Source organism: Gossypium hirsutum, chromosome D08, assembly GCF_007990345.1.
Source record: "Gossypium hirsutum isolate 1008001.06 chromosome D08, Gossypium_hirsutum_v2.1, whole genome shotgun sequence".
NCBI lineage: Eukaryota > Viridiplantae > Streptophyta > Magnoliopsida > Malvales > Malvaceae > Gossypium > Gossypium hirsutum.
Genome location: NC_053444.1, coordinates 46,257,061 through 46,265,373, shown reverse-complemented (window position 1 = coordinate 46,265,373; position 8,313 = coordinate 46,257,061).

Below are 8,313 nucleotides of genomic sequence, written 5' to 3'. Positions count from 1 at the left end.
AGGAATTTTCGTCCTCGAAAATATTACCAGAAAATAGGTTCGAGTATTGCACTTTCGTAGCTTCTTCTAGTTCCCAGGTAGCTTCTTCGGTTCCAAGACGTTATTAGAGAACTTTAACTAAAACTATACATTTATTTCTCAACTCTTTAACTTTCTGAGCCAAGATTCACTGTACGACATATCTGGCTGAATCTCAACATCAACAGGTGAAATTACATGTGAAGGGTCTGCCCGATGCCATTGTAGCATTGATACATGAAACACATTATGGATTTTCTCTAATTCTGAAGGTAATGCCAACTGATAAGCCATTGGTCCAATTATTTTTATGATCTTATATGGCTCGATGAATCATAGGTTAAGCTTCCCTTTTCGGCCAAAACATAAAACTTTTCTCCAATGTGGCACTTTTAAGAATACTCTGTCATTGACCTGAAACTCAATCTCTTTTCTTTTCAATTATGTATAAGATTTCTGACGATCAGAAGCAGCTTTAAAGCTATCTCGTATCACATTGACCTTTTCTTTGGTTTCTCGAATCAAATCAACAGTGAATAGCTTTTTCTCGCTCAACTCAGTCCAATACAATAGAGTTAGACATTTCTAACCATACAAAGCTTCGTACGACGCCATTTTAATGCTTGTTTGATAACTATTATTGTATGAAAATTCAACCAATGGAAGAAATTTCTCCCTGTTAGCTTTAAACTCTAAAACACAACATTGGAGCATATCCTTGAGTACCTAAATTACTCGTTCAGACTAGTCATCAGTCTATGGATAAAACGCTATACTGAAATGCAGTCAAGTACTCAGTGCTTCGTGTAATTTACTCCAAAATTGAGAAGTAAACTGTGGATATCTATTAGAGATAATAGAAACTGGCACACCGTGAAGTCTAACAATCTTAAAAAATGTATAATTTGGCTAATTTCTCAAGTGAATAATCCGTACGTAGTGAAATGAAATGCGCGGATTTCGTCAAACGATCCACAATGACCAATACATCATCTTTCTTTATTGGAGATAAGGCAATCCCGATACAATGTCCATTGTAACACATTTCTATTTCCACTTTGGAATCATCACAGATTGTAATAAACCAAAAAGTACCTAATGTTTGGCTTTAACTTGCTGACAGATCAAACATTTTGATACGAACTCTGAAATCTCTCGCTTCATACTTGACCACCAGTACAACTGTTTTAAGTCACCGTACATTTTATTACTACCATAATGAATTAATAAGCTACTTCTATGAGCTTCCTGTAAAAGCTTATGAAGGAGATCAGAATTCTTCAGAACACAAATCCTATTTATGAAGTACAAACTACCGTTTGAATTAACATGAAAGTTCAAATCATATGTTGACTCAATCTGTTTTCGTTTAGCAATCAATTCAGTGTCACTTTTCTAAGCTTCACAAATCTATTACAAAAACGTCGGTCTAGCTCTTAACTCAGCTAGAATAGAACCATTATCAATCAACGACAATCGTGTGTTCAAAGCTCGTAAAGTAAATAAAGATTTTTTTACTTAAAGCATCAATAACGACATTAGCTTTTCCTAGGTGATAATCAAAGATCAAATCGTAATCTTTAACCAATTCAAGCCATCTACGTTGTCTTAAGTTCAGATCTTTTTGTGCATCAAATATTTCAAGCTTTTGTGATCCGTGAAGATATGAAATTTTTCTTCGTACAAATGGTGTCGTCAAATCTTTAAAGTAAAGACAATAGCTGCAAGCTCTAAACATGAGTCAGGTAATTCTTCTCGTGCGGTTTCAACTGTTGAGACGCATTAGCTACCACTTTGCCTTCTTGCATTAAAACACAACCCAAGCCATTTAATGAAGCATTGCTATAAATCACAAATTCTTTACCGAACACTGGCTGAACCAACACAATGTCTTTGATCAACAACGCTTTCAACTGTGCAAAGCTTTTTTGACACTTTTCGGACCATTTGAACTTAACATCTTTCTGAAGCAGTTTCGTTAATAGCGTAGCAATCATCGAAAATCCCTTAACAAATCTCCAATTGTAACCAGCTAAACATAGAAAACTTATAATTTCTGAAATATTTTTCGGAGGTTTCCATTCCACTATAGTTGATATTTTACTCGGGTAAACTCTAATACCATCTGTCGATACCACGTGTCCCAAAAATTCAACTTCTCGGAGCTAGAACTCACATTTTCTAAACTTAGCGAATAACTATTTTTTGTGCAAAGTCTGCAAAACTACTCTTAAATGTTGGGCATGTTTTGTTTCATCTTATGAATAAATTAGTATGTCATCAATGAAGACAACCACAAATCTATCTAAATACGGCTTGAATATTCTGTCATCAAATCCATAAACACAACACGTGCATTGGTCAAACCAAATGGAATAACAAGAAATTCATAGTGTCCGTACCTGGTTCTGAAAGTAGTTTTTGACACATCTGAATCTTTAACTCGTAATTGATTATATCCCGAACAGAGATCGACCTTTGAAAATATTGTTGCACCTTTCAGCTGGTCAAAAAAATCATTGATACGTGGCAATGGATACTTGTTTTTTATCGTGACTTTGTTGAGTTGTCGATAGTCGATACACAATCGTATAGAACCGTCCTTTTTCTTAACAAACAAAACAGGAGCACCCTAAGGAGGAAAACTGGGCCGAAAAAACCTATCTGTCAAATCTTGCAACTGTACTTTTAATTCTGTTAATTATATAGGTTCCATTCTATACGAAGCTATCAATATTGGAGATGTGTCCGACACTAAATCAATTGCAAACTCAATTTCTCTGACCGGTGATAAACCTGATAACTCTTCTGGAAACACATCTGTGAATTCACATGCAGTCGGAACCGACTCTAATTTCAATTTTGAAACCCTGGAATCTAATATGTAAGCTAGATACGCTTCACAGCCCTTTCTAACATATTTCTATGTCGTCATAGTTGAGATAACATTAGATACACCATCGAATCTCTCTGATTCAATTCGGGTCCTTTCATCGTTTTGACATTCCAACACAATATGCTTTCGTCTACAGTTCACAACAACATCATGAAGAGTTAACCAGTCCATACCTATAATTATATCAAACTCATCAAATGGAAACAATATCAAATCAGCCAGAAAGTTGCAATCCCGAATCATTAGATGACCATTTTTACAGACTTTATTAACTAATAGATACTGACCTAAAGGATTTGTTTCTTTAACCACAAATTTAGTAGACTTAAAAGGTATTTTCTTATCTGAAACTAAAGTTGTGCATACATATAAGTGCGTTGACCCTAGGTCAATCAAAGCATTAATTTTAGTATCAAAAATAGAAAATGTACCAATGATCACATCAGGTGCTGAAACTTCCTTTCGTGCTTGAATTGCATAAGCTCTAGTTGGCGCTCGTGCCTCAGATCGAATAGTAGAATCCTTTGTTCCACCTTAACTATTACCCGCATTACCACTATTTCTGGATGTCTCCATCTCACAGCTGCATTACTCGAACGAGTGTTCTGAACCTTTTCTTTATCAGACCTTTTAGGGGAATCTCTAAAGAACTGATCGTAAGAGCCGTATTTAAAACACAACCCATCTTTCAATCTGCACTCTCTAAAGTGTCGTCTGTTACATTGTTGACATTTAGGTTTACTATTCTGAAAGCTACCCACACTTGCTATAGATGTAGCCTGAGGTCTCAAACTCGAATGTTGTTTTCCTTTATCTCTTATTGAGAATCCTATTGAAGCTAATGAGCGATTGTGAAATTCTTTTTTTTTCAATAAGATGAAAATGATTTTCCCATAGGTCGTTTACCCGTATCACGAGCCTTAGAATCTACTTTTCTTTTCGCTTTGCTGAGTTCTTCGGCCTTGTGTGCTCTATCACCCAGAACTATAAATTCTTTTAATTCTAAAATTCAACTAATAGCTTGATATCCTTATTTAGACCGTCTTCAAACCGAGTGCACATAGCAACCTCTGATGGTACACATTCTCGAGCATTCTTGCTAAGTCATACAAATTCCCTTTCATATTCGGTTACTGACATACGACCCTGCTATGTCTTTCGGTACTGCTCCAATCAGGGTGTTCTACCACTGATACGCTAAGTCTTTCAACAGTGAAACAACACACTTTAAACATTTAATCAGTTTACAAGATAGTTCATCGAAAACCATCACAATTTTTCCTAGCCAGAACTTGCCTTTCTTTGGATCGTCTTCGACTGTACCGCGAAACTTTTTAGCCCCATACTTTCAGATTTTATCAACTGGAGGCTTGCTTTTATGTATTGGTTCCAAACCCTAAGGAATAATAGGGGAGGTTGGGGTACGGGGCAGGTGGAGGTCATTGAGCCAACGGGTTCGTTCTCATGAACTCTGTAAACCATTCTGACATCATCTTGGAGAAGACTTCTTTAGCCTTACCTCCTTGGCCCTTGGTTACAGTCCTACTACCACTAGAATCTGTTCGTGAATGGAGGCTTGCCCGTTACTTTCAACCTCATCGGAATCGACTCAGTTGGATGGCATGTTATCTATATGAAAACATAGTTCAATTTGAGTCAGGAGTTATTACACTATCACATGTTATATAATGATATGTATTTCTAGACTCTATACGTGTTACGTTTAGTCTGATAACTGGCTAAACTATAGCTCTGATACCACTAAATGTAACACCATTAACCCATATTTGTCGTCAGATTAGGGTTACAGAGTATTATCGATTAACTCGAAACCTTTAAACATAATAACATTCAATAAATTTAAATATATCATAATTCATTCAAACACATACATTTCATCCCTAAATCAAGCATTTGAGGCCCTAAAATAGCTTGGTAGCAATTTAGTACTAATTTGAAACAAAATAGGGAGTTTAGGAAAAAATAGCTAAATTTTAAAATAGGGGTCACACGGCTGTGTGGAATTACCCAATGCCATGTAACTTTTGAACAAGGGACACACGACCGTCTCCTAGCCCGTGTGCTCACCTGTGTAACTCTCCGAGTAAGGTCACACGCCCGTGTGTCAGGCTGTGTAACTCTCTGAGTTGCTTCACATGCCCATGTGCCAGGCCATGTGTTAGGCCGTGTAACTCACTGATTTGCATACAAAAAAACTCTTAGATGACACACGGCCATATCACTAGGTCGTGTACCTCACACGACTAAGTCACACGCCCGTGTCTCAAGCCATGTGAACCAAATTTCACCTAAAACCTAGCCGTTTCAAAACCATTTCATTTATAACCATTCAAACCATTTACACTCACATTAAAGGATTCAAAGCACCATCCACATATACATAAAAATGCCTTCCAAAGACACCACAACTATAAGAAAACAACATTTACCAAAACATGTTAACGTTACCTAATTCCATGCATAAACACCTCATTCTATTATGTGCCTAAAACACTTCATAAATGACCCTAATTCACCTAACCAATATGCCTTTCAAAGACACCACAACTATAACAAAACAACACAATATGCCTTTCAAAAGACACCGTAACTATAACAAAACAACATTTACCAAAACATGTTAACATTACCTAATTCCATGCATAAACACCTCATTCTATTATGTGCATAAAACACTTCATAAATGACCATTTCCAAACCACCGTTTTATACCAAAATGTCATATACATAAATCATCAAAAAGTGACCAAAATGACTTACCTAAACAAGCATTATAAGTCTTACCATTTACATATTCATCAAAACACCATTATAAAATACCCTATACATGCCATTATAAACCTTGGACAAAATATTCAAAAACTACTGAATCGACTGCTAGATAGTGTGATAGGTCTTAGACAATCTTGCAACTAAACGGAGCTTTCGATGATCTATAAAACAAAGAAAAGAAACTACCTAAGCAACGAGTACTTAGTAAGCTTATAGAAAATTAAACTAAACTTACCATGTCATTTTAACAATTCAAAGGTTAAACATAAATTATCACCAATGCCATAAGCTTAGTAAAATCCTATACAACACCACCTCATCACAAGTTTGTGTACTTGCCCATGATACAAATGAAATCAACCATAAAATATGTAAATTCCATACGTAGATGCATCATTTAGCTCATAATTCCTTTTCATAAGTCATGAGTCAATCCATTTACATACTTACCATTTAATTCCCTTTTCTTACTCGTTGAAGCATTTAGAATTACATCGGATACTAGAGAAAGCTCACACGAAGTGTGCCTTTACATATAATTGTAACCTTTCCTTTACATTATTGCTCACACGAGCTGTGAAATGGGCCTGCTTACACGAGTTGTGGGTCGAAATGTAAGCTACACAATACTGCTCACACGAGCTGTGGAGTATCCATAACAAATGTAGGACCTCAGCCATCGGTAGGACATTCAAGACCAACACTCGAAATATAAAATCCCTAATGACATGTCATTTGTACCCTAAGAATTCCTAAGGTTCAACCGGGACTCAATATCTGCCACTTCATCATAGGATTGATACATTTGTATACCGATTGATTATATTAGAACAACACAATAAGTATTCAGTTTAAACTACATTGAACCGAATACAATTCATATGAACTTAGCTCGATAGTTAGGGGCGTAGAAACAAAGTCGAACTATTCCAAAGCTTTAGCTTTTCCTTGGTTTAGATCCGAATGTAATTTATCTTGATCTAAATAAATAATTTCAATCAATCAAGTACTTCTAGAATTCAATTTCATCCATAATTCATATTTATGCAAAATTACCAATTTGCCCATAACATTTTAACTTTTCACAAATTAGTTCTTAAGTTCATAACTTAAAATCTAACCATTTTAACTTAATTCCAACTTAACCACATTTATAAAGGACCTTGGATTAGTATTATCAACATTTCACAATAAAACCTATAGTTTCACATCTTCAACAAATTATTCCTTAATTCCTATTTTCATCAAAAATCACTGAATAAAACTTATTTATTATTCAACAAAGACTCATAACCTATAAACTAACATCAAAACCTAACTAAAAATATTCATGGAATAACCCTCAACCTTTAAGATTTTTACAAAATTACCCCCGGGCTAGCTTGATTAAGCGAAAACGATCTCAAAAATATAAAAATCATTAAAAACAGAGGTTAAAAACCTACCATGCATGAGATACAAGTGATTGAATGCTCCAAGCTCTCCCTCTAATGGTGGTTTCGATCAAAGCATGAAGAAATGAGAAAGATGATAGTTTTTACTTAGTTAATTTTAAGTTTATTTACTAAATTATCATATTAAGCTTATTAATAATTAAAAATTACATTAAAATTTTTCCCATGCACATTCACTAGCATTCATTATGGTATAATTACCATATAAATCCATTAACTTCCCTTTCCATGACCATTTAGCCTTTTAACTAATAGATACTCACTTTTACACCTTTTACGATTTAGTCCTTTTCACTCAATTAACCATATAAGCATAAAAAAATTCTTAAAGAAATTTTAATACGACCTTAATATAATCTCGTAGATATTAAAATGATAATAAAATAATAATTTTCTCATTAGAATTTTGGTCCTAAAACCACTGTTTCAGATATCACTGCAAACGGGCTGTTATAATTTTTTATGTGCTTTTGAACCTAGGAATTGATATAGATATGGTATTTCTTTTTGTGCAAGGAATGGTGTTTTAGATTTCATAATTTAAAAATAAAAAATGGTGCACACAGCCTGGGACACGGGCTGTCATACGACCGTGTGCCACACACGATCATGTGTAATTTTTAATTTTAGGTGCAGTATCCACAATGCCTGTGGAATGGCCATGTGAGCCAAAATATATTGTTACACGGCCTAGCACACAGTTTACGATACGAACTTGTGAGCCAAAAAAGATTATTACACGATTTAGCACACATCTTGTGACACGGTTGTGTGACCCAACTTCGAATACTCACATGGGCAGACACGTGAGCTAGGACATGACTGTGTGTCTTGACTTTGAATGTCCACACGGTTTGGGCTTGGTCACACGGCCTGGCCACACGGCTGTGACCCATGTTTTGAAAATTTTGAAGTTTTTCTGAAACTTTTTGATTTATTCTAATTTGATCCTGGATCGTTCTCAAACTATTTCTAGCATCTCGTAAGCCCATTTTAAGGCCCATAGATGTATTTCGACCATGGTTTGATATATTTGATATATGTTAAAATTTATTTGTTTAACTATTCTAAAATGAAATGAAATGTCCTGAATTGCTTAGTAACATTCTGTAACCCTAAATCGGTAACAGAGACGGGTTAGAGTGTTACAGT